At 39.2% G+C, this 18,528-nt stretch overlaps 1 protein-coding gene across 4 annotated transcripts in view; it reads left to right on the top strand.

Annotated features, from left to right (window-relative positions):
- Nucleotides 1-18,528, top strand: part of qkib (QKI, KH domain containing, RNA binding b) — a 105,975-nt gene that overhangs the window by 7,722 nt on the left and 79,725 nt on the right. The gene's annotated exons all lie outside the window — the stretch shown is intronic.

Genomic DNA, 18,528 nt, shown 5'->3' with positions numbered 1-18,528 from the left:
TGATATTTTATTGTGTTATTTTAAAACATTATTTTAAATTCTGTCATTATTTACTCTCTATTTTGTTCTAAACTTTATCACCATGCAGCTCTTTTCTATACAATGACAGTTCATAGTGACCACCAGCTTTATTATCTGAAAGCATGAACGTTATACACTTTTGGTTCTCAGATGTTTTCTTTCGAACATCTTTTCTTAAGCATAAAATGACACAGATGTCATTCTGTTGCCTGATTGTCTAATATCAAATTCAGTAGGTCAGCAGCTATTTACCTTGGCATTAAATTGCAACAAGTTCTCTTTTCTTTTTTTCTTTTTTTAAACAATTTCATTCAGCATTTAGCTTTTTCTGGAAGACAAAATGTTCTTAACTTTTGAATTAATTATTTATTCTTAGTTAATATTTAGAAATTATGTGGAAAAAGGAAAATACTAGATAAGAAGAATTTCATTCATAAGAATGTGTTGTGAATTTTGCCTGTTTCTTGGGTTCACTGACTCAATGGTCAAGTCGCTAGTTAAAAATATTGATTATCAATAAATATATTTTTAATATCAATAAAAAAAATCGATTTAAATTGACTCAATATTTGCAATGTGTTTTATGGTTGTTACTAAACTAACGACGCAATACTATAATAGTCAAGTCAAGTCCCCTTTATTTATACTGCGCTTTATACAACACGGGTAGTTGAAAAGCAGCTTTACATTGATAAAGAACAAATTATGCATTTCGGCTGTTGTTCATCTGAAGTCAGCTCAGTGTTGATTCAGCTCTTCCATTGTAAAGATCATCAATTATTAAATTAGTTCATTTCATCTATAAAGCAGTTCTGCAAATAATGATGTCATCGTCCGGCTCAGTTCAGGTCTCATTCAACATTAACAGCGAACAGCGTTTAACAAACAGTGTGTGATTATGATTCAGGCTGCATCACAAGTCAGAATTCAGATTGGGGATCGGTAGCATTCAAATATTCATCCAGTTCCTTTAGTTTGAAGAGCGATTCATTACGCCGGTATGGAGCCTGAAGCCTGCCATAGGGTCTGTGTGGAGGACCGGTCTGGTTCTTGTGGTCTTTGCCGAGGATCTGTGCCACGAGGGGGATCGACTAGTAGACACGGTCTCTGCTGCGTTTTGGTCGTGTCTAGATGCCCACAATACGTTGAGTATCCTGTGTGATTTACTGTTTGTAAAGCGCATGCCATGTAGAGCGTTCTAATCCAGTCACTCATGAGCTTCCATCTCAGTTCTGTTTCTGCAAATTCATTTTGTTCCTTTCAGTGTCACTTTGATGGCCTCTACGTCCACTTTGTAACCGTTTACTACTTGATTACTAGGCTGTGAGTTTGCAGACAATAGCTGGAAGATATTCCTGGGGTGAGTTTCACTTCATCTTACGTTCTGAGACAGTGTGCCGGCGACACTAAGTTTAGTCCAATTGTAGCTCTTCGCATCGCAGCGATATTTTGAGATGCTCTGAGGTGATTGTGCATTGAACAGACTGAACTAAGATTTATAAGGTTGGCATCAGAGCAGAGGTCATGCTGTTTCAGGGAGACATGCTTTCCTTCTGAACATCATCATTTCCTGTCACAAGATAACTTTGAGGGGTCATTAGAGCAGAAGTGAAGAACACGCACAGAGAGACTGTCATCTGACAGTACTTGATGTACCAGAGCACAGGGGTCACGGGGTCATCGTGTCATGTGCCCCAGTTCTCCTCGCTCAAGAGCAGCGCCAGTTCATTTGAAGGAGAAATCAATCACATGACAAACCCCCTTTCCATTTCTGCTTCCATCAGTTACTCTATATGTCATTGGGGATTATTATGGCCGGCTTCCTGGGATGCCATCATTATTAGTGAATACATCAGCGTTGAGCTTTATAATGCATTCACATCCCTCATTTTAAAAGCACTCTGTGTAATTGAAACGGTTTCTCACAGACTGCTGACTAAGTCTCGGGCTCTCCGGGAGACGGGGCGAGAGGGGAATGTGAATAGAATCTACCTACACGGACAGAGTCGTATTGATTTCAAAGTAAGAGGGTGAATGAAAAGGCAACATCTGAGCTCGTTTATGTCAATAGATTTCGGTCTCCTGTCGTTCCTTATCCTTGCCTGTTGCCTCGGAGAGCGAAATCCTATAACCTGAAATAATTCATATTCCAGCGAGATGGTGCGTGAGAGCTAATGTGTAAATCAAAAAGTGTTTTTTTCTGGTTATTTAACTTTACCTGCATTTAAAGGGATAGTTAACTTTAAAATTAAATTTTGGTATGTTTTAGCTTACCTCAAGAGCATCCAGGTGTCTTTGTTTCCGCAGTAGTTTCAATTTTGATATTTTTAGGTCAAACCGTTCTTGTCTGTCAGTCATATAATGCAGGTCTATGGTCACCACCTCAAAGAGCATGCACAGAGAAGTCCAAATTAAACAATTCCCCATCGTAAGTGCACATTGATGGCCTAAGACACGAAACGAGCGGTTTGTGTGAGAAAACGAACAGTATTTATATCGTTTTTACCTCTTGTACACAGCCACGTCCAAGTGATCTGAGGGCGCGCGCGCTTCCTGATGTGTGACGTGTGCGCGCGTTCTGGCTTCAGATCACTTGGACGTGGTTGTGTACAAGACGTAAAAACGATATAAATACTCTGTGCATGCTCTTTGAGGTGGTGACCATAGACCTGCATTATGTGACTGACAGACAAGAACGGTTTGACCTAAAAATTTCAAAATTGAAACTATTGCGGAAACAAAGACACCTACATCTTGGATGCCCTTGAGGTAAGCTAAAACATACCAAAATTAAATTTCAAAGTGAACTATCCCTTTAAATATAGTGTCTGTCGCTATTAGGAGTGCTTGCTGTGTTTGTGCACCGCATTATCTTATAGCTTATGTGCCAGGACATCTATAGTAGGAAGTGGCATCTGCATTCCAGTGTTATTGTAATATCATTGAGATACTATTATAGTTTTTATTCGTATTTTGAATTTTGTCTTATTTTTATATTTTGTGTTGTCATTTTAATTTTAATTAAAGTTTTAGTAATGTAGTAATGTTCTAAAAAAAATTTAAAAAAATCTTAGAATCAACATAATTTTCTCTAAGCCTTTTTGGCATTTGCTTTAATAAATCACCTAGTGATTTTTAGTGGATGGATGAAGTGTAGTTCGTCAAAGTAATATTTTTTTTGTCTTAATTTTGTACAGGATATGGATCGTTTTATCATTCAAAACCATGCAAGCAAACTTATTTTTGTGAAATGTTTTGTTTAAATATTGTGCATACAGAATGCTACCTAGCTTTAAATGAAATATCACTTGGTTTTATGGTTTGCTATCTAATGTAGTAACGTTTGGACATTTTTATGTGTGGTTTGAGTACAGTATCAAAGCCAGCCTGCTCTCTCGATTTTGCCTTTATTATGGGTTATTAAAAACCCATACTGGTCAATCAGCAGTTGATACTGTCCTAAATACCAGATGTCTTGAGCAGAACTGAGCTGATCTGGTAAAAGGATCCAGTTATCTCTTTTAGCACCATGTCAGCATGTTGGTCTTGCTCAGGCCTCTGCTCTGCTGTTCTTGTCGTTGGGCTATTTTTTTTCAGTCTGCTCCAGATTCGAAGGTAACGCTTGGTCAGATTTGAGGACTGTTGCTGCTCGGGTAGCAAAAGGAGATTGATGTGTTTACCTTTCGTCAGCAGCACAAAGTTCAAGGTACGAGAGAGACGTTTAATTGAATCTAGCCTCTTCTGAACAGTTTTCAAATGTTCTGGGCTAGGAACCAAGCATATGCCTTTTAAAGGACACGAAGGGACCGTCTAAAGTGCCATCCATTAGACTCTTCTGTTTAATATAGATAAAGAGCAATTCAGGCCATCTGAGAAATTATCGATTCCCTTACTTACTTAGCGTGATTTATCTCATACCCTTTGCACACCAAATGTGGATTTTAATCCTTTGTTAAAGGCTAATGACTCTCGCAGGTTTTTATATAATGTCAGAACGCAGCCAAAAATGTCCCTGTTAATAGCATCGTCACACTGAAGCCGTAACTGACCTTGATTTGTTAGATCTGGGCTTGCTCATGTATACTGTAGATTTACAGTTTCAATGTAATGCATTTGTCATACCTCTCTAGGACTATAATCGTGTTTCACACTGAAAACTCAGTAAGGACTTTTTGTAAAGGGTAAGATGTTGAAGCTAAAAAGTCATGTTTTCAGCATAAATGTGACCTTCCGTTCCAAGAGCATGTGATGTATGTGGCTGTTCATTTTCTTAAATTAACCTATTAACTCCTTACCGCCTCGTCCCGTGACAGCGCAACACAATTAGGTGCCAGCCAATCGGAGAGGCCAGAGCGGAGAAGGGATTTGCTTGGCTCTGTGCTTCACTTCATTTGCTAACTGATATATGAACAACGCTGAGACTGTGTGTACCTGTCATCTGATGTTCCTCTCCCCTTGTCCATCTCTGAAAAGACAGTCGCGGTCACTAGCCTTGTTCTCATCTCAGTGCCTAGTGCTTTCAGCTCTTCATACAAATTGAATGTCTCAGTCGCACAAAATGATTAGGTGTTTTTGACAACTAGAGTCAACACTTTGATTACTTCTCAAAAGCGTCTCGTGCTTTCTTAGTTTTTCAGTATTATATAATTTAAGTAATTGATATTAAATGAGGAATGTCTTGATGTCTTGAGGAATTCATTTGCATTGATCCATGTTTAGAGTGCTTAGTTAGTTATGTGGTGGAGTTATGTTATCAAATAGTTAAGAAAGTTGTGTGGTAGAGCTTCGAAATGCTATTGCAGGGTTGATCTGTGTATTTGTGTTTTGAGGAATTATTGGTGTTATCGAACATTAGTTGTGTAATGTCGTTTTGAAGCACTATAGAAGTGTAGAGTTAGTTGTATTGTGAGTTTTCAGTAACTAGTTACTTGTTAAGTTCCAGTAGTTGTCTAGTAGAGGTTTGAATTGACAGGTTTATTTTTTAAATGTAATGAAAGGGTTGAGTAAGTTGTGTAGTGGAGATTTGAGGTGTTATTTAAAGATTGACTAGCTGTGTAGAGGAGTTTTTTTTAAAGAGTTATCAAAGGGTTTAGTTAGTTGTGCTGTGGAGTTTTTTGTTATTTTTTACAGGTTCAGTTAGTTGTCTAGTAGAGCTTTGAGGCATTGTTGAAGGGTTTAGTTAGATGTGTATTGGAGTTTTGAGGTGCTATCGAAGGGTTGATGTAAAGTTTTGTGACATTAATGAAGAATTAAGTTAGTTGTGTAGAAAAGGTTTGAGGCATTATTTAAAGATTGAGCTGTGTTGTAGAGTTTTGCAGGGTTATCAAATGGTTTATTTAGTTGTGCTGTGTAGTTTTTAGTTGTTATTTACAGGTTCAGTTAGTTGTGTAGTGGAGTTTTGAGGCATTATTGAAGGGTTGAGATAATTGTGCAGTGGAGTTTAAGTTATTGTTTAGGTTGAGTTAGTTGTGTTGTGGAGTTTTGAGGCATTGTTGAAGATTGAGTTAGTTGTGTAGTGTAGTGTAGTTTTGAGGCATTGTTGAAGATTGAGTTAGTTGTGTAGTGGAGTTTTGAGGTGTTGTTGAATGTTGAGTTAGTTGTGTAGTGTAGTTTTGAGGCATTATTGAAGATTGAGTTAGTTGTGTTGTGTAGTTTTGAGGAGTTGTTGAAGATTGAGTTAGTTGTGTAGTGGAGTTTTGAGGAGTTGTTAAAGGTTGAGTTAGTTGTGTAGTGGGGTTTTTAGGCGTTGTTGAATGTTGAGTTAGTTGTGTAGTGGAGTTTTGAGGAGTTGTTAAAGGTTGAGTTAGTTGTGTAGTGGGGTTTTTAGGCGTTGTTGAATGTTGAGTTAGTTGTGTAGTGGAGTTTTTAGGCGTTGTTGAATGTTGAGTTAGTTGTGTAGTGGAGTTTTGAGGAGTTGTTAAAGGTTGAGTTAGTTGTGTAGTGGAGTTTTTAGGCGTTGTTGAATGTTGAGTTAGTTGTGTAGTGGAGTTTTGAGGAGTTGTTAAAGGTTGAGTTAGTTGTGTAGTGGGGTTTTGCGGAGTTGTTGAAGATTGAGTTAGTTGTGTAGTGGAGTTTTGAGGAGTTGTTAAAGGTTGAGTTAGTTGTGTAGTGGGGTTTTGCGGAGTTGTTGAAGATTGAGTTAGTTGTGTAGTGGAGTTTTGAGGAGTTGTTAAAGGTTGAGTTAGTTGTGTAGTAGAGCTTTAATACATTGTTGAATGGTTGAGATAGTTGTGTTGTAGAGTCATTTTCAAAGGGTTGAGGAGTTAGTTCTTAAGGGGAGTTTTTGGTTGTCAACAGGTTGAGTTGTCTAGTAATGCTTTGAGACATTATTGAAGTTTGTTTTCTAATAGGAATTTTAAAGTGTTATTAAAGGGTCGAGATAGTTGTGTAGAACATTTCCACTTGCATTTTGCAGATGCTTTTATCCAAAGTAGTTACATTGCATTAAAGCTATAGATGTAATCATGCATTCCCTGAGAATCGAACCCATGACCTTGACATAAGCCCCAACCATACTGTTACAGAGTTTTGAGGTGTTATTGAAGTTTTGAGTTAGACGTATAGTAGAATTTGAGAGGGCTGAGTTAGTTCTCGAGGCACTGTTGAAGGGCCAATTTTGTGTAGTAGAGTCTTACAGTGTTGTTGAAGGCCTGAGTAAGTTATATACAAAAGTTTTGAGGTGTTGTTGAAGAGCTGAGTTAGTTGTGCAGCGGGATTTCGAGGGATCATTTAAGGGCTTGGTCAGATGTACAGCATGATTTTGCTGGGAGTTATTAGGATTTGGTGGTTCTGTGAAAGAGCCTGGAGGCATGCGGCGTGTGTTTGTGTGACAGAGTAGCCCATATGCTGGCCTCAGTATGGAGCCCAGCTGAATCTCGCTCCTGCTGCATATTAGCTCAGTAGCATTCACCACTAAGAACCATCATTTCCTCTGTGTCAGCACCTCCTGAGGCAGCACACACATACACACAAATACTCTCTCTTTTATAAATGTGCCTAAACAGCACACACACCGGAGTTGCCCCGAGGCCTTGCACTGGCTTTTCTGGCTGATGGGATAAACCCCTTCCCCCCCTACGTTTATTTAAATGGCACCAGTAGCGTTCTGAAAAAGGAAGGTGCTGCCTTGCACTTTTAAATAGGGCAGAAATCATTACATACAACAGAGTGTGTAGACAGATCTAGGTTTTTTTTAACACACAAGGGCATTTACACAAGGGACAAGACCACAGAAATATATGAACATGCAAATTCATTATAAGTATCCACTCAGAGCCAAGTCCAGGAATGAGATGCTGCTACACTTTGGATTTGAATCTCTCCTGGTATTTTTATCTCACTATATTAGAGAACAAATGAAACTTCATCATACAATTCGTCATTCAAAAGTTAATCATACAATAGTATTTCTTTTATCACAATATCAAAATTAAGTGAAAATGTGATTCATTTGAAATCATTTTGGTTTAGGTTTGAGCAGATGTTGCCATATTTGTCTGGGTGCTTCTAACATATTCCAGGTTTTTTGGGGGGGATATCTATTTTTTTCATTTCTAGAAATGTTTTTCTGGTGAATATTGTCTTATTGTATAAAACAAGCCATTTTTTATCAATAGTTTAATGTTAAATTGGGGTCTGTTTCTGTCGTTTCCATCGTTACCATCGGAACTTGTGACCATGGTTGACCAATCATTGTGTAAATAGTTATAATTAATAACACTTTATTGTCTGAGCTTGTCCAGAGCATATTTCTCAAGGTCTTGTTTATCTTTTTTTATAGTAATGCTTTTTGAAACTATCTCACAAACATATTCATTAAAAGTTACAGAGCTCAGAAGGTGCCGTAGAACTGCATAACAGAAATGACCCTTTTGCCTTTGCATGTGAAGTGTGTTTCTTTGCAGTGCGTGTGTTCTCTGCACAGGAGAGACGGTGTGTGTTCAGACGCTCTGATGCACTGCTGTCTGCTTCTTCCACAGCACACTGAGCTAATTGAAGTGGGTCTGTGCCAGAGCCGGTGATGCGCAGAGCGTATCCCTCCTCCTTCCTTTTCATGGCAGGGCTTTGCGCCACTGAAGCATCCCCTGCTTGTGCAATTGCATTCTGGGGGATTTTTTTTTCTTTTCCCTACAGGCACAGGTGGCCACTGTCACTGTTGCATCAGTGCACCCGTTGCATTTCCAGCCTCACCCACACTTAAGCACAAAAGTGTTAGCGTTGCGGTAGAGAGGAAGCCCACAACCTTCCTTCCACCATCCATGCTGGTTAACCTTGATTGGCAACAACCTGTGTTTGCCAGAATTAGCTGTTGCGTGGGACTGAGTTAGCAGTTCTCCAACTGCTAACTTGCTGACTCACTGTTTATTCACAGCATCATGAAAAGATTCTTGGAAGAATACTTGGAAGTTCTTTCAGATTGCACATTCAGACGTCAGTGGTCAACGTTCATACGTGACTCTGGCTACATTTCTGCAAAACCTGAAATACTTTGATTCGGCACATACCACCTACGCTCAACCCGACCATAAACCTAACCAATAGCGTTAACAAAAGCAAATGTGAGATTTAAAATGCTAACGCTGAATCAGCCATGCCATTTTAGCTTCTGCAAGTCTTTTATTAGAGCTCTTTTATTGTGGTTTCACTAGTTCACACTTACAAATAAGTCAGATAGAATAAATGCGTATTTGGCGTGCTGTCCGAGGAGAGGGCTCCGGGCTCGGTATTCGGCCCGAACCCAGAGTACTCCCCCCGTATTCCTGGCTGTGAAAGAACAAGCCAAGGGTGAGCAGTCGGGGTGGTGGAGGGATGCTGAAACTGTCAAGGAAGTTAGGTGAGTTGACAGAGTGAATATATATATGCTTCCTCTCATCCTGATTGGGTAGACATGGTAATTGTTTGATGAGATGATTGATAGATTGGTTGATTGATTGATTATTTGAACGTGCTCCTCCCGAACTTGGTTTATAAAACATCATTTGTGTAGTTACTAGATCGCTGCACATCACAAGTGCAGTGCTACAGAAGAAATGTACTGATGAAAACGTGGAACTATATCAGTTTACAAATCATGCACTATGGTAAATGTGTTTTGAGGTCACAACATAGTGTTGTGCAAACAACCGCATGAAAATAAGTCTTACTAATTGATAATCTGCCCTGCAATTTATTTTTATTTTTTTATGGAACCAAAGTCGTTGGTGTTTTACTGCCACTAGTGTTAATTTTAACTGGAACCTGCATTGAATTACATACATATAGGTATGTTTTGGGAGATTTGTTGAAATGTTAGGGTTAGAGTCGTCGCATACAGTATTTACAATGAACCTGGGTTGCTAGTGGTAGTGCATCGGCTATGATTAAGGCGTTTAGTATTTTTCATTGTTTAAAGGTTGCTCTTTTTTGAGCAACAATCATGTATCACTTTGTAGTAGACATTTCTCCCAACAGTGCTTTGAAAAACGAGTAACAATTTTCTCTTTTTATGTGAATGCCTTCTTCACTCTCTTCACTCATGCCTTTTTTGATTGGCCGAAGTGGCAGGAACTAAAAAGTAGTCGCCGCCTCCAAATGTGTTGCATTCATCCTCTTTCAGTTTGCTAGCATGTCTCTCACGTCTTATCTTAGCCATCCAGCTCAGCTGTCTCATTCTCTGGAGGAATCCGGAACTGTTCTTGCTGTTTGCGTCTCATCCACACCAGCGGGCATGTGTTCTCATTTCATCCAAGCACTGGTGTGTATATGTGTGTGTGCGTGCATGCATGCGGAAGCCGGGCAGTATTATCATTCCGAGGACAACGCAGGCCCAGATGGCATCTCAGTTTGAGAGCGCGCCCTTTTTCTCCCTCCTCGCTGCCACCTTCGCTCGTGATGCATTCGCCTCTGACAGAGCCGCGTAATTACAAACACAGAAGGATGTCATCTACCCCGGCTCTCTCTGTCTTTCAGGAGGTTCTCATCGCTCTGTCTTTATGCTCCGGAAAGTGTGTCAGTAAAAGCCAGTCTGTGACTGGGTCAGGTGTAGTTTTTATTCTCAGTGTCCTCTTGGTAATATCACTATCTCTGTGCTGTCTCTCTTCTCACTTTATTCATTGTTGTTACATGATACCTAGAGCCACCTCTAAGCCCACCTTCAAGAATAGCCAATTACTCTTACTGCTGAGTGTGCGTCTTCACCACAATGAAGGATCACTCATTTCCCTTTGTATTTGTGTCATTCGTTGCTCAGCAGACTTAATGGAGTTCTCATTTAAGATTCATTTAAAGTCCCCTTGTGGTGAAAATCAAGCTTTTAATGTTGTTTATATGTCTATGTGGTCTTTTTAATGGTCTTTTAAAGACAAACCATTGCTGAGTATTTTCTCCTTAAAACTGCAGTGAACCAAAGACAGTCTCAAAAACACGCTTTGAAATCGTTGGTGTTTCTGACGTCACAAACTACCTTTGTAACCAATCAGATCAACGTGTGATCATCAACGAGTGGATCTCTGAGCTGAGTGAGTGAGTGGAGGCGGGGCTCATTTACATATTCATGGAACCGCGTATTCTAAATGAGGCAAGGGTGTAGAGTTACATTCAAGCTATTTTAAGGCAAAAACTTTTAAATATGTCATTTTGGTGATCAAAGATGAGTTTCAAGGGATAAAATAATTGACTACAAGGGAACTTTAAAGGTTGTGTCAGTGATTTCAGGCCTAAACATAAATGATCACATTCATCTAATCTTTCCTAACGATCCGCTAGCTGCCCGCCCCATAAGCATGCCGTCAAAAAAACGCGTCTCTGTAGGCAGCCTAGGCTCTGAGATCTGCACACAAAAACAATTGGTTTCACCAACCACTCAAAACCAAAACAAATAGTGTTCCAACCAATCACCGACAGGGGTGGGTGTTGTGAGGTTTTTGCGTGCAGCCGTCATAGGCAGCCGTGCACGAGCGCAAAACCTCACAACACCCACCCCTGTCGGTGATTGGTATCCATCTGTTCACGCGTTTTTTTGACGGCATGCTTATGGGGCGGGCAGCGCTGATACAACCTTTAAAGGTGATGTGTGTGATTTGGATGAAATTGGCATTAATGGTGCACAAAATTCACAAAATGCACTTTTTTATCTCAATTTAATCTCATCACTGTCTAGAAAAAATACCTTTTCTTTTCATTTGAGCATGTTTGTATGGATGTTCTCTCTTTCCATTCACCACATGCATCTCTCCATGCAGCGAGAGTCTGTGATGTCGTGGCGTATCCATCTGTTCAGATGAAGGCCTTGCCACAGGCACTGCCACCTATGGCGCTTTGTGATGTCACCGTGCGGCTATCATTTGAGCGGACCCTGTAATTTCCCAGCTGTTTGATTAATTTTAAGAAAGCCCGGGTGTCTGCGATCTGTCACTGGTGATGTTGACGAGGCCAGAGGAAGCTCGCGGTGTGAAATCCTCTGATTGAGCGGAGCTGTGATTACGATTAGAGATGTCTGCCGAGATAGACTTGAGCGGCTGTTGAGGGTCATTCGCTCTCGGGCTGGGCTAATAGTTAGCAATGCCGCTGAAAGACGAATGTAATTGTGGGAGATCTGGAAGGCAGATTGTGTTGCACTGACAGAGCGGATGGATCGTCTGTATTGAGTGTCTTTTCCTACCTTGCTTTTCTGTAGAAAAGCAAGAACATTTCGCAGGCCTGCTGAAAGCCCTCACATGGTTTGTCACCAACTTATGTTTTGGATTTGTTTTGAATGCAACATTTTCCAGAGGTCTATGTGAGAACAAATTTTTTATAATTATTCATTGAAATGTATACTGTATACTGCATTCACTACTGAGCAAAAGTTTGGGGTCGGTAATATTGTCAGTAAAATAAGTATTTTATGCTCACAAAGGCACAGACAGTAGAAATATTATTACAATTAATTATTAGTTGTAAACTGTAATCTATTCATGTGATCAAAGCTGAATTTTCAGCATCATTACTCCTGTCTTCAGTGTCACATGATCCCTCAGAAATCATTCTAATATGCTGATTTGCTGCTCAAGAAACATTTCTGATTATTATCAATGTTAAAACACAGCTGTGCTGCTTTATGTTTTTGTCGAAACTGTGATGCATGTTTTCAGGATTCATTCAGAAGTAAAAGAATTTTTAAAAAGTCATTTTTATTAATAATTAATTATTATTAATTTTATTCCCTCCTTGGTAAATAAAAGTATTCATTTCATTACATTCATCATGTAATATAGTAAACTTGGTTGGTGTCAGTAAGTTCAATCGGTGAAGGAATTTAATTGAAAAGAATCATTTGTTTGTGAATCAGACGTTGTATGCCCACAAGGTTAGCTATAAAGACGCGTGTTCTTGCAATTATTTTGGATTTCATCATTATTTAATTCCGACTGCAATCTCAGGTAAAATCAGACTGTATATTCAGCCACGGCAGTGTAGATTGCTGAAAAGCGATCTAAGTTTGCAGGTCAACAACATGCCTAGACCAGGATCGACACTAACTAGCATAAATTAGCCTAAAGCAGCTTGCAAATCAATGCTGGTTTGAGCTGGTCTTTTCAGCTATTTTCTGTGATTAAGTTATGTGCGTACTTCCACATCTGTGTTGGAGGCATGAGGGGATCTGTCACACCATGTGTGTCGGGCTGTGCGCCAGAATGTGTATCAGTATGTGCGCAGGTGGCTGTTGCGTGTTCAGTAGTGCGGGAAGTCCAGCCCTGGAGGCCGGCGCGGGAAAATGATTGAATTCTGAGGGCGAGAAAGCTGACAAATCACTAAAAAACACTTTAAAAACGCTGTAATAACGCTGTCCATAAATCACCACTGACAGTTTAATCATCCTCGGGTCTGGGGCCTGATCTGACCACTGGACAGCCCTCCCTAATCAGCCAGCGAAGAAAACAACCCTGAGCACATCATGCATTCTCCTCTGCTTATGCCTTCAAACGCTCTGAATTTGGACGGGAGCATCTATAAACGTCTCCTCATGGTCCAACATGATCAGACAGGATAATTAAATCACTCAGCGTGCTTTTGCGGGGATCGCCTGGGCTTTGAGCGTGTTTGGTAAATGAGTTTGACTGGTCTGTAACAAAACATTTTTCCTATGTGTATTTCCAGGGTTTTTACAGCTGTTAGCGGTATGACAACTGACGGCTCGGAGTAACTCGGCCTATAAAAGCTGGAGGAGAATGGAGCTTGATTCACAGTTGTTGGGATGTGTGTTTTCTGCTCTAGAGAGGAAGAGGCTAATCCTCTGCATCTCGACTGGTATATTCAGACTGAGTGGCAGGGACTTAACAGCCTCGGGCATATTTGCGATGCTAATGTGGGTATCTCTATGGGCCGGCTGGTGTTTATCATTATCATTACAGGATACTTGATGCCAAGGCCATTTTGTCATTGAAATCCCAATCAGAGCCTTGCCTCCACATACAACATAGTGTGTGTGTGTTTTATTTGATTCGTGACACTCTCCAGTGTTGGGAATAATGCGTTACAATTGGGCTGGGTGGGAGGACACTACATACTATGCAGCGATAGAAATGAGTCAGCTGGTTGAGATTCTGCTTTGATTCTGCAAAAAGTCTGACAGCAAGCAGAAAACTATAGTCTTCTCAGTTCCAGTGTAGACAGCATTGTTGATTACGTTGGGAGCAATTAATTAGTGTTAATTTTGGTAACGAAAGACATGTTCGTCGACAGCCTTTTTTTCACGACGAGACGATGATGAGACGACACCAACATCATTAAACGATAACCGTGACTATATGCATGGAATATCATTAACGAAAAAAGACGAGACTATATTGCAGTTAAAAATAAAATCTTGCTGATGCGCACTCTAAAAAATGCTGGGTTGTTTTAACCCAATTTTGGGTCAAAAATGGACAAACCCAAACGTTGGGTTAAAAATTTAATTTAAAACTTTAACCCAACGGCTGGGTTTGTCCATATTTGACCCAAAGTTGGGTTGAAACAGCCCTGCATTTTCTTAGAGTGTAAAAACCATAATGACCTTCATTTCCATAATGACCAACACAATCTACCAAGAGTCTGTTTTAAAATATGTTTTTTGGGGCGTTAAATAATGGCGCAGAGAAACCAGTAAACTGACTTAGTACACAAACCTTAGTACATCACCTTACATGATTAATGTAAATACTCTCTTCCCATAAATTTTGTTTTTGATTTTGGAAACTCACACAAATGCATATGCAATAAGGTCATCTGCAAAAATAACCCTATCCATGCCTTTTCAGCGCTAATTCTTCACTGCGTGTCTTTAGTAAATCCTGACAGTCGTTTTTTAATGGCAAAGAGGGTTTGCGCTGGAGCAAGCTTTTAGAAAATCTGGCCTTAAATTTATTAATATTAACATTCTAACAACTCTGATCAACGAATTAGTACGTACGTTTTTTTTTTTTTTTTACTACAAAGAAACTATTAAAAGTTTCATAATCAATGCTAATAATGCTCATCTCATTACCTACAACAACATATGACAGCAACACTTTATTACCTTTTCTCACCATGTTTTATGAGCACAAGTTTTCATTCACAGTAATTACCGTCTCTCTTAAGTTAATGGAAAGTATCCGTTCTAGACGCAGCACTCGTTCTCCAATAACTTCGTCCCTTTTCACTGACTTATGAAAACACATGCCATCACTCCTGTGTACTCAACCTCAGAGGAAGCTTTCAATGCCACTGTCTTTCTTGGCGGCCGGTGGCCTTCGATGTCAATGTGAAAAGCTTAAATCACTTTTGATAACAACATTGCTATAAAGCCCGGAGACTGTACCTCGCTTATGGCCATCGACAGGGCTCTTTTAAGCTGCGATTTATTGAGATGAGCGCAGACCACCATTAAACAGACGTTTAGCTGAAGTGTCTGTCCAAGGCAACCTCAGCCCACAGGCTATTATTATGGGAAGCTGCCTGAATATCTTTTAGATTGCTTATACCCTATTAAATCAAAATTAAAGTTTGTGGCTTTCGGGCCACGTATATTAGCTTTGAAGTCTTATAATAACTCTTTAATATAAAGAGTTGTAAAGCATGCAGTATCATGTTTGATACGCAAATTCCTAAGACCTCTAAATTGCCATTATTATCAAAACTTTGCTGAAAAACTTGTTGCACAAAATCTAGTACATGCCTTTTGCCCCCTGATGGATAGTTGACATTTTTTTAGCAAGTAAAGCCCTATTTGGATGGGACTAGTTTTCCCGGTGAACGTTAGAGAAATTCATGTTTCATAGACGTACTTTGCGATTTTAATCCTGTCCGAATCTGCCAAGTCTGTGTTTTTCTTGCACAACATCTGTAAAAATCCCAGAGCAAGTTCCTACTGTTTTTCGGCAAACTCAATGGTCCTCTGAGAAATCTAATCTTGTCCGAATGTGAATGTCTGAGTGCTGATATTGTATTATCCCAATGCTTCTCCTCATGTGTTTTTGACCTGCCTGAGCCACTGTTAGAGCACCAATCTTCCGCATGCTGCACCTTTCAATGTGGATTGTATTAGAAAAAGAAAAATGTAAGGGGAGCCAAATCGCGGAAGATTGGCCACTTTAGCGCCATGGAAGATATGATGGAATGAAGCAACTTAGGTTTACTTGATTATCTATATCTTTTTTCAATTTTTTTAGAAGAATTATGTTAAAATGTGAGTATCAAATATGATCCATCAGAATGTTTTTTTTTTTTTTTTATATTCATATCTCAATAATCATTGTATTGCATTGCTTTATATGTTTCAGAACTACATAGCTTTGATAATAAATCTAAGCATTTAAATATCACCTTACTAAGACATGTTATTGGGAGATAAAGAGTGACACTGATATTTATATGCATTTTATGTAGTCAGTTATAAATATCTCATTGATTGACATTAGCTATCAGAATTTCATCTCTATTGTTTCGCCATAAATGTCAGCGTCTGCACCAAATTGCATATTGTTGCTCAGTTTGGGCTTCTGAATAAAACAGAGGTGTTTTTTTTATTTCCTTCTCGAGTGTGAGCTCCATATTTTTCTGCTTCAAGAAAACGCGTTGCAAATATTCATGACTAATGCTGCCCACCAGCAAAGAAAACGTTAATATTATAGTATAAAAAAAGATGGCGACAAATGACAGAAAGAATTGTGGGGCCTTTAAGCTGCATGTTTTCTTAATGAGGACCGAATCACATCTGCCGTGTCACGTGAGTGTTTTTCTAATTGCTCAAATTAGATGCAATTACAATTTCAAGACAAATTCTCCATGACCTCACAAGAGGAGTCAAATTCACAACATATGTATTGGAGAAAGGACACAATAGTGTGCGTTCTGTGTGTCTTCTTGCCGTGTGTGTGCGAGTCTATGGAAGTGCGCGATCTCCATTGTAATTACATCTCTCCCTCAAACCGAGCTCTTCAATTTGCCTTTGAGAATTGCGCCAGGGAATTCTTCATCCAGTAATAGAATTACACAACAGTGGCAGCAGCTTGAGACTGGGATATTTAATGTCTTATATGAAATATTAACTGACTTGGTGGTTTTAATTGTCTTTCTCACCATTTAGAGCCCTCTCTCTCTCTCTCTCTCTCTCTCTCTGCCTCTCTCTCCTGTTTTTTTTTCCCCCTCAGGAATAATAGAGAACGGTTTCAGAAAAGGACAGTTATTACTCACTTTATTAAGTGGCGGAAGGATCACATGTAATAATAGTGATTACCCGTTCACCATCTTCCCTCGTTTTTCCCGCAGTAAACCTCAGGCAGGAGTTCAGGGTGTATTTTTGCTGGTAAAATAATTTCTCTTATTGAAGTTTAATGTGCAGATTCATGCAGCCGGTTGACGTCTGGTCTGACATGTCACCAGAACCTGCTTCTCAACATATGCATTCGAGAAAGGACATAATATGATTTATCATTTATCAACAATAGCATGAAGGAGCCGTTTACTTTTCTTAAATGATTGATCTTTGGGAATAATTCAATGGCGCTTTGGGAAAAAGAGCAAAGCCGGTTGCTGCAGTGAGAAAGCTCTCATCAGGGCCTCCAGGCAAAATGGATACACATGTCTCCTGAGGAAATTCAGAAGCTCGTCATATCCTCTTAGAAAGATCTTTTGTGGTTTTACAGCTGTTCAAAGACAGAGAAGCTGTCCAGAGAAGCTTAGCCCACGTCTTGTCATTCTCTTTCTCTCTGTTCTTGCTAAGGTGGTCTTCGCTTGTCTTGTTCAATTGTACTAACTGTCGATCCTGAGCAGAGACTTCTGGCCAGACTGATGTCAGTCTGTAGTGAGTCTGAACTTTATACTGTGGTGCTCACGTGGGTGTCTGATCTTACACTAAAATCTGCTCAAATATTGTGAATAAATTGACAACTGTTGTGATTGTTATATTGCCACTGCTTAAAGGTTAAGTTCACCCAAAAATGAAAATGATCCCATAATTTACTCAAGCTCAAGCCATCCTAGGTGTATATGATTTTCTTCTTTCAGCCAAACACAATCGGAGAATATCCTGGCTTTTCCAAACTTTATAAAAAAAGTAATTCATACGGTTCCAGGGGGTCAATAAAGGCCTTCTGAAGTGAAACGTTTCTGTAAGAAAAATATCCATATTTATAACTTTATAAACTATAATCACCTAGGATGGCTTGAGCTTGAGCAAATTATGGGATAATTTTCATTTTTGGGTGAACTAACCCTTTAAGCAGTAGCACAATCAGAGTTATATATAAAAAAATATCCTGGCTTTTCCAAGCTTTATAATGGGAGTAAATGGTACCAGAGATTTTGAAGCCTAAAAAAGCATATCCATCCATCCATCCATCCATCCATCATAAAAGTAATCTGTACTGCTCCAGGGGGTTAATAAAGGCCTTCTGAAGCAAAGCATTTTTGTAGGAAAAATATTCATATTTATAACTTTATAAACTATAATCACTGGCTTCAGTGGTTCCAGTAACTAGTTCCGGCGAAAGAGAGTGACCTCTGACCCCACGTATCTTCATACTGGATCATTTTCATTTTTGGGTGAACTAACCCTTGAAGTATGAAGATTAAAAGGTCAAAAAGGCATAAAATCACAGTGAAACAGCAGCTCTCGTGTTTAACGTGTTACGTGGAAACTACAAACTAGCATGTCAGTCGTCTCCATCAAATATTTATCGAAACCTTATATTGCTGAAAATTCAGCTTTGCCATCACAGGGATAAATTACATTTTAAAATATATTAAAATAGATAACAGCTTTTTAAAATTGTAATTATATTTCACAATATTGCAGTTTTTACTGTATTTTTGATCAAATAAATGCAGCCTTGATGAGCAGAAGCATATTAAGGCACTTTTGAACGGTAGTGTAAATGAAAATTGTATTTCAATGTGCAATATATTTGTTATGTTTTCTTAAATGTTCTGGTTAAAACTCTATACTTTGACAGAAAACTGTGAAATGCTGTCACCTCTTTTTCTGTGCAGTGTTTCATTATTAGATTTGTGTAGTAGCCAAAAATA

Source organism: Rutilus rutilus (assembly GCF_951802725.1).
Source record: "Rutilus rutilus genome assembly, chromosome: 20".
Taxonomy (NCBI): Eukaryota; Metazoa; Chordata; class Actinopteri; order Cypriniformes; family Leuciscidae; genus Rutilus; species Rutilus rutilus.
Note: the sequence above shows the minus strand (reverse complement) of the source record. Positions and strands in the feature narration are given on the sequence as shown.